Here is a 9,762-nt window from a genome sequence, read left to right on the forward strand (position 1 = left end):
ACAAAAATAAAGAGGTACTGGTCTGCAATGACTGGGAAAAATTGGGAAGAAAACTTGAAAAAACTTTGTTGGTAGCAAGTCGCTCTTGAACATGACACTTTCACTCCGCATCCAAGTCGAGTTGGGTTGTTTCATTCACCGGTCACATCACCATGGTCCCATCACGCCATCCACATTTGGGGTTAATGCTACCAATCCATCACATCAGTGTCGCCGGTATGTTCAAGAGAAGTCATTCAGAGAATTCACCTGTGTCTCACCCGCTACAATACATTTACACTCCATTCTTTCATGACCGCCACCCTGAACCTTATGTCATCAGATCATTTTCACCTCCATTAAAATCATTTACTCCGTTCCGTTTCATTGAAGTGGGATTCATTAAGTCCCTCCTGTGATGGATTGCTTCTTTTCGACATCAGCTCATTATCCAAGAAGTTGATCTAGGAACACCCCATTCAGTACTTTGAAGCTTGCATGCCTCAATGGCAAGTTTCTCACTTCCGGCAACAGGTTTACATCAATGGCCTTCGACCGAATGATTTTGCGTGGTGTTCAACGCCAAGTCTTTTATTCACACCACATGAATTGTACTGTAGTACCTTGAGGGTCATTATCATTATCAGTGATTCCTCTCGCGCCTGTTAACAACTTACATCATTGGCTGGTAATCAAGCGATGGCTTTCCATGTTCGACTCCAGAACATCTCTCACATGGATAGACTTGTACTTCGAGTGAAAATTGAACAAGATTGAAGACCCCGGATCTGGTTTCATCCATCCGGGCTGCGATATATATTCAGGGAAATAAAGACATCAAATGTACATTATTGCTGCACAGATAATCATCCAATCAAAGGGATGATGACTCTACCAGAATCATCAGTCTACACTCAGACGATTGTCTGTCTTATGTACATGAAAATGAATTTATAAAGCGGAGCATGGGAATGCCCACCTCAGCTAGATCATGAAAATATTATGAAGAAAATGTATTGTATTGTATCTTATTACAGGTCTCCTCCCAGCTTGAAAGAACATTGGATCCTCATAATAACCTGACATCAAAAGATTAACGACCTCATGCTTTAGGGGGCAACTGTTATAGACATTTTTGGGCACTACAACCCCATGCATGAAATGTCCATAAACCAAGGGCTCCTAAGTCCCTAAAAGTGTTGTTCTAACCCCTAAAGGAACAAGGTCAATTGATTACAGCTTCTCCCAGAGGTTCTCCATGAAACACTGCTCAGAACTGGTCAAAACATGATCATTTCAGCTGCTCCATAGTCAAAGTGCGTTGCATCTCACCTAAATACACTGTGTGGGTGCGTTGCATTTCAAAAATCCCTTCTATGGGGTGTGATGGGCGAGAAGTGACAAATGGCAGTGTCATTCCGCGAGGTGGAGAGGCATGGAATCTTCCTGAAACTTCTCCTGTGACACTTGCCTCTCTAAATTCGAACAAGGATGAGTAAGAGATCATCAATCTCCAAGTGGAAGCAGGAACTATTAGAGGGAAGACACTAATGAAATCACAAGCTGACTCATCTCCCTTACAGATATCTATATATGGATCCCTCATCCCAGAGATCCGGAGGCTGGAATTTTGCATATTGTAAGGAATTGCTGTGGGTTTTTTGAGACAACATCATAGTGTTGGGTGATCTAAGCTTTGTATGAGGTGAAGAAGGGCTTACTTGCTGAGAGGATGATGCTGGGTTAGAACAACTGGTTGTAACTCCCTTGGCTCTTTCTTGTTTATCAATAAAAGCTATTCAAGTTTTCCTCCATACTCTTGTGTCATTTATGTTTTATGCATTTGTATGGTCAATTTACATCTGATCCTAGATTGTTTATTATTATAGATCCATGTTCTTGTATAGTGTTATGCTACTGTGATCTTACAGGTACTCTGTGAAGCTGGGTGTACAAGGGAGCAAGTAGCGAAAGACTATCAAGAGAGAGAGGAACCGAACTAGGAGATTAGCGCAAGATAGAGGTTGGTCTTCTTTGTTCTTCTCTCATCTATATTTCATAAAGGAAAAATGAAAGTAGCTTTACTTTGTTTGTTTCTAAGGTAGCTACCACACCTTAGTGGGATAAGCAGTTCTGTGTAGACACTTTTCCCTGTAACCCTCATTCTGGATGAGTGAATGGCGTCATGACACAACTCCAGCTCCAGCGATTGGCGTCTATCGAATGATACAACTCCAGCACAGCCAGCGTCTATTGAATGAACCAGAAACACTGCTCCTAACTTATTTATAGAGCCATACAATTCTAAATGCCATAAGATTTCATGTACGTAGTTCTCATCATTAGTATCCCATTTATTTTCATTTCTAGCAACCTGATTATTTTATTTATTGTACAATTCTGAAGTTTCTTTAGATTCATTAGCAATGGAAACTGCAATTTCTTTTGGTTCTGCAACAACACTGTTAGGAGTTTTGTCTGGTGTTTGATCAGTGTTGAACATGATAAAAGAGTCTACATCTGAATGCATGGAGTAGATAGGATAGTTTTGATGTTGATCTTTGTTGCTTACCATGTATTTCATGAAAGTTTCTCTGTACAGTTTCTTGGGTTGTCCAAACACAGAAATTGTGGCATATGACATATCCAATTGGAGGGATCCTCAAAGCTTGGCTCCCCAAGATCTAGATAACAGCATGCCATATTTAGGTGGGATATCAGCCACTACAATGTCCATGAGGATGCTCTTGGTAGGATATTGGACTAAAGTAATACACAAATCTTTAATTAACCCTAGACATTCTTCTTGACTTGAATCAAAGGAGAACAAGTATTTGTAAGGTCTAGTAATGTCTAGTTTCAATTTTTCCATTACTGATTTTGGCATTAGGTTGTGAGAAGCCCCATAATCTAACATGGCATTGTGTAGTATTTTGTCATGAATATTAAGGCTAATGTAAAAAGGTGGAATTCCTCCTTGTATTTTTCCATTAACATCTGGTCCAAATATTAATTCTGGTTTATCATCAAACAAGTTAACTGAGTCTTCATTTTCGGTAATGTTTAGGTTCTGATTTACCTGTGATTTGTAAGTTTCGTTTTTAACTAGTTCAGTCAAAGGGACTGAAATTTTTAGCTTGGATATCTCTGCTCCCAAATTGAATGATGAGAAAGAGTTGTAGACCTTTGGAACAAGGTTTTGAGTGGAATTATCTTCCTTTTGTTTACTTGGGATTTCCTTATTGGGACTTTCGGATCTGGCATTATAGGTGTCTTTCTCTAGTTCTTTAAGTGGAACTGATGTGGATGGTTGCTCAACCAATGGTTGGTTGGCAGTTATTTCTTCAATGATGGGACTAGGGGGATTTTGGTTTGGTCTAGGGAGGATTTGAAGTACTTCCAAAATAGGAACTTTATTTGTTATTTTGGGTTGATTTGTCATTGCTTTCTTAGTTTGGTCAGGAGGACCAACATTCTCTTTACTTATCAAATTATATTGTTTGTGCACTTCAAATATGGCAGAGTCATATTCCTGTTTATAGTCAAATGCCTCTCTAGACAAGGTTTGAAGTTGTTGTAACATATGCAATTCTTCATCGTCCTGGGAGAGGAATACAGGGTTTTGGTCATCTAATCCCATTAGATTTATTTGGGTATCTTGTTCTGGATCATCAGGATCAGATGATTTTGCATAGTTTTCTTGAAAAGGGGGTCTAATGTTTTGATTAGGTCCATTCTTTCCTATGTTTTGGTTTTTTCTTAAATTAGCATTCCTAACTGGGGATACTTATTGATTATCCCATGTTTTTCTATCTAGGTTTTCAAGTCTATCCATGATTCTTTCTATAGTTTTGGCCAAAAGATCTACTTTACCATCAGGCATTGAAGCTTCATCAGCAAATCCTACTCTCCTTTATATCTTTGCTCAGGATTTTTTGGTTAAAATATTAGCCTCTACTTTTACTGCATTGGTTTGGCTTTCCTCTAGGGTTGCAGGCTCTCTTTCCCTAAGTTGGTAGACCATATCAAGATCAAAACCATCAGGGAACTTCGTCATTGCGAGATTAGGAGGAGGCTTAACGTTGGCAGGGATGGCATTGTAAGTGTTATTAAACCTGGTGCAGTATTCTTGAACTGATTCTTTAGGACCTCTCCTAATGTTCTCATACTCATAAAGTATCTGCAATGGGTTTTTCTTCCTCTCCCATCTCTCGATGAACATCCTATGAAAGTTTGTCATATCTGCAATACTACCAGCAGCTAAGTTTCTAAACCAGGTTCTAACTTCCCCAGCTAATGTTTGGGCAAAAAGCCTCATTCTTACATCTGCATCATCTATCTCATGTAACTCAAAATAATCGTTCATTCTGTTAACATGTTGCTGAGCAATGTATAGGCCTGTAGCATCAAATAATTGAATTTTTCTTTGATAGTCCTGAGGTAGGTCATGTAATTGACCAGGAAACACCAAAGGGGCATATCTATTGGCCATGGCTAAAGCCTTGGCTTGACCCGGAGATAAGGGAAGATTAGTTTGGGTTTAGTTGGAGATGGATGAGCTAGTAGTGCTTACAATTGAAAATGAAAGATTTCCAATTGAAACTGGAGTATTAACAATGGAATTTGGAATTTTAACAACTGAAGTGGGAATATCTACAAATGAAATTGAAACATTAACAATGGATGAAGGGGTTTCTATAGCGGAAATTGGGATAAAAGGGATAGTTGTGTGTATAGGGGAAATGGAAGTATCTATAAGTGAACTTGAAGGGCTAATGGGTGAAGTGGGAGTGTCTATAGGTGGAAACAGAATTCTAGGTTGTATAAGGAGCTGTGGAATGAACTGTAGTAGAAATAATGGATGGTGTGGTAGTGATGGAAGGGGTATTAATAACGTTGGAGGATTGAGCAGAAAGTTCAGCAGTTAGAGCAGTATTAATGGATAATAGTGGAGTATTCAGAATATATTCGTCAATTGATCTATTAGCTCTTTGAACTTCAAGGTCTACAATAAAATTAGGGTCTAGAACAATTTCATTAAGCACACTTTCAGTTTTTTCTAAACAATGAGAGATCAAATTGCACATCAAAAGGTAAATATTCTAAAAAAGCCACTCATCAGGACAAGAATTAGCTTTAACTAATAGTGTTTTATCAGTTGAACTCTCCGATTTTCTGGATTTTCTTATAATTTTGTCTGGATCATCGACAATAACTACAGGGTTTATATTTGGGTTGGCCCTGGTATAATGACTTTTCCTGGTAGCCAGAATTATAACTTTTTAAATATTTCTTTTTTTTTTAGTGTAAATTTTTAAAACTTCTGACTTTAAGGGGCTCAAGATGATGATTAAGATTTCCTTAAAGTTTTATGAGACTGAGGTTTGTGCTTCCCAGTATGGTCGCCACTATGTTATCACTCAAAACTTTTCCTTAGAAGTTTTGGAAGAAGGGAAGGCTTCGAGGTAACCACAAACCAACTTTTAAGCATAGGCTCTAGCCAACCTATGGCTCAGAGAGGGATCTCTCTATATAATTTAGCTATGTTTTCTTAGATTTTAGGCTAGTTCTAGAGTTCAGGGGGGGTTTTGATTTGTATGAATATTTGGTGGTGGAATCTTTAAAACAGGCAGATAGGTTGAAGCCTTTAGGCCATTGGGCAATGGAGTCAAAGAAGGGGAAACAAAACTGGAGTTAAATCACTAAAGGGAATCTTCAAGGGGCACGATAGCAAAGTGAAGTACAAATCCTTGGACTAAATGGTGAGATGAGTCTTAACGGAGGTAATAGGGCAATCAAGAATATTCAGACCGAGGCTAAGATGGGGGAACAACAATGAATCATGAGTAACGGGAAATTAAGAATCCTTTACTCTAGACCAGAGGAGAAACTATGGAAGCTAAGGAGCAGTTAAGAATTCCCTAGCTAAGATAGTTTAAGAGAAAAAATTAAGAATGTATAACAGTAAGACAGAGTGCAGTCAAGCAAATTCTGAAATAATATTCAAGTTAAACATTCAGACTTCTGAAACATTTAAGATTATGAAACAACTTTAAGGGAGATAAAACAACACAAGAAAATTACTCATTTGTACTCTGCTTTACACGTGAATCCCTTGAAATATCTGATCTTTATTCATCAATCCAACATCCTGGCCCAGACAATGATACAGAAGATTTTACATTCTTTGAACAAAATTCTATTGAAAGTATAAGAATGCACCCCTACATACTTCAATTTGTGAAGTATTTATACAAAATGTTTTCACAAAATATCCCAAACTAACTTGGGAATTAATCTATGAAATTCAAAATATCTTCTCGTAGGAAGATAGTGACAACTATTGAATTGTATTCTTGCTGTCGTTTTTATTGTGGTTTAGTTGGAAGTTTATGGTTGCTATGCTCTGTGCTGGCCAAAGGCTACTGTATTTTATACTGATACTCTTTGAAACAGATGCTCTATGACCTTGTAACCACTTGACTCTGATGCTCTTTTACCTCCTTGACTGTGTGTTTGACCTTTAACTGTATTATGGTAAAGTAAGTGAGTCAGTTTTTCCAATTCTTGATCTATTGATAACTGGATACTCAACATTCTCTGGTAAGTTTCATCCGCCTCAATGTATTTGGAAAATGAAGGCTTATTTATAAATAGATGTTTTACCTCATGATGGAGGTAAAATAGATTTTCAAAAGCACTATACAGTACCTTTCCTGTTGGAATTCCTAAAACCTGTGAAGTAGCCACTTGTTGTCTTGCTACATCCCTGAGTTTGTCATTGCAATCTCCTTGTTCCATAAGTTTATAATGAATGACTAAGGGATTAGGCAATCCCTTCTCTTTTAGCTTATCAAACTTAGCCATTAACCTATTAATGGCTACTTGCATTTCCTTGCTCTTTTCCTCTAACTTTTGCATAAGGTCCCTCTCGGTGAGGACTTTATTTACCTCCAGAATAGTAGCAGTCCTGTCTTCAATTTCCAGTTCCTGTAATTGGTACTTGTTATTTGAATTTAAGAAGTGGATGAGCCTGTTAGCCTCTCTAGTCTTGTTGCCTAATTCTATATTCACTTTTCCAATAGCCTCGGTTATTAATTCTATGGGATCAATCTGCTCGAATATGACCTGTATGGATGGCCAAATATCATTGACATAGTCAATGATATTGGCCCACAGTTTTTCCTTGCCTTTTCCAAGAGGCTCCTTTAGTGTCAAATCTCTTTCCATTGACTTGAGATTTTCATTTATCCTGACAAACTTTTTTTCCTCCTCTTTCTGCATAATATTGGAAAGCTTACAGTATGTTTCTAAGCTTGCCATCTGTTCCTTTAGCTTGTTTATCTCGTTTGTCTGAATAGACATTTCTTCCATGGCATGAACAAGCTTGGCTACTTCATTTGTTGCTGTACCTGTTGCTATTGTATAAGCTGTTGATGTAGATGCTGCAGTGGTGATGGGAAAGGCAATGCCTAAAGGATTTTTTGGAGCTAATGTAATCGCCAATGTAGATGGTACTGTAGTAATTAGTGTAGGGATTACAGTTGCTGTTGTGGTCCCTACTTCACATTTCTTCAATTGGATTAAGGATTCCAATTCCTTCTCTCTGCTCCTCAACTGGTCATTCACCTTGAGGACTAAATCCATTAGGTCCTCAGGCTGAGTTTGAGACTATAACACCTCTTGTGTTTATGAATGATGCAAGGAGGGTATCTTTAGTTGCTTCTTCAGTGAAGCAATGTCCTTGTTCTTCTGTTTTATTAACTCCTCCGTTGCTTTGATATCTTTGGGATTATGTCCCATCTCTATGATCAAGTCTTCCAAAGACTTGATTCTCTTGTCCTTGGCTTGTGATGAAGCATGTTCAAGCTGATATTGAGCTGAAATGTTGTTTAGGGAATTTTGCAGTTGATGAACAATTATGGGCTTCCATATCAGGGTGGAGTAGATCATATCTCCAACCTAGTTTTGAAACTTTATTTGGTCCACAGGATGAACATCCCTTGCCAACACCTCAAAATCAACTTTCTTGTAGTTAGTGGGTGTCCTTGATTGTTGCACAGTTGATTGAATGAAGGACACCTAAATATTCCCCTCTTTGATGTCAAAGGTTGACATAAATCTATTCTGACCTGGAGTAGAAAGTTTGAAAAGCTGAGAATATGTCTCAGATTTCAACCATTCGTTCCTCATTTTCATCTCTTTGAGTTTTTCTTTGATACTTTTATCCTGGTCTGTTGGCCTGCTGAAAGACGAGGCCTCTACACTCATCTGTCTTTGTATCATCTGGGTTCCTGAGGATGATGGGGGTTGTGTTTCCTCTGAAGGAGAAGTACCTTTACTCCTTTCTTGCTCATAATTAGTTATTTCAACTGAGCCATCAGTGTCTTCCTATTCTGACACACGATTGAGTCTAAGTCTTTTGCTTTGGCCTCTTTCATATTGAACATTGAAGGCTTGTGTCCCTGAACTTGATCCTTCCTCCCTGCCCCTTTTGGGATTTTTCTCCTCATTCAGAGGAGTCTGCATGATAGGGGGAGTGCTCATTGTCCCTTCCTGAGGTGGTACCTATAGAAATGAATTTTCATCAATTTGATTTTCCAGATCTAATAATGTGTTTTCTATAGCAACTTCAGTATTATTCCTGTCCTCTAAAGTGTTTTCCACCCATCGCAATTGGTTGGAATACTTTTCTATCTGAGGGATGCGATGATGGATATAGGGAGCCATCTTATTTTTCTACCTTCTTTTGCAGATGAAATCCAAGGGATCATATCTGCATAAGAAGCTAAGTTTTAATTTTAATCTCTAAAGGATCAAGTCTACCTCCTTTCTAGCTTCTCTGCTATTACAAATAAAAGGACCCAATTGGTATCTGATCTTGAGCTGGGCTTTATTTTTTGCTTTAGCAAAGTTTACCTCATCTGAATTTATTATCTTCTTGTAGTACTCCAAGGAAAATAACCTCATTGGGAGGTATTTAGGTAGTTTGTATGGGGCAAGATGGCACCCATAAATCCTGATTTCAGTGTGGTTTTGCTACAAGTACCAATCTCCCACCTGATGATTGATGTTTAGATGAAGGACTCTCCTAATATCAAGAATGATTCTTGGTGGAGGGGTTCCATTGAGCATGGTCATCACAGGGTGGACAAAGGAATCTATGAATTCATTGTATGAATAGGGGGAGGAATATTGATGAATCAATGGGGTCCAGAAGATGACTGATCTTGGTTGGCCCTTGCTGTCCAACTTTTGCAAGGTAAGTGGGAATCTGTCTGACTGGAAATATAGGAAAAGGTGATACAAAATGGAGGAGTATTTGAAGAATCTCTCATTACTCATTCTAAGGAACTGTTGATGCATCATGTCGGCTATGAATTGAGCATAGTCATATGTGACAGCATAAGGCTACCCTGGAGTGTACATGGACATGAAGGCTAAAATAATCTCATCAATGTATTCACTGGTGGTATAACATAGGACACTAGATATCATATCCACAATATTTCTCCCCCATGAGGAGAAAATGGTAGCTACATATGGAGGAGGATCCTTTGGGATGTGTTTTTCTTCTCTTATGAAAGTTCCAAACATTTCTTCCAATTTTTCAGTAGTAAGCTTAGGGAACTGGTCTAATAAGGCTCCAATTGAAAGAGGAGTCAAGTTTTGGCTAGGTTGGAGTTGTAACATCTCATTTATAGATTCTGCAGTGATAATGAATAGTATTGTCTAGTTAGGGGACATGACTATTCTCTGACTTGGAATATAATTGGCATGGCA

This window comes from Pinus tabuliformis, chromosome 4_1 (assembly GCF_031772625.1).
Source record: "Pinus tabuliformis cultivar Carrire ecotype Pingquan chromosome 4_1, CPIR1, whole genome shotgun sequence".
Classification (NCBI taxonomy): domain Eukaryota; kingdom Viridiplantae; phylum Streptophyta; class Pinopsida; order Pinales; family Pinaceae; genus Pinus; species Pinus tabuliformis.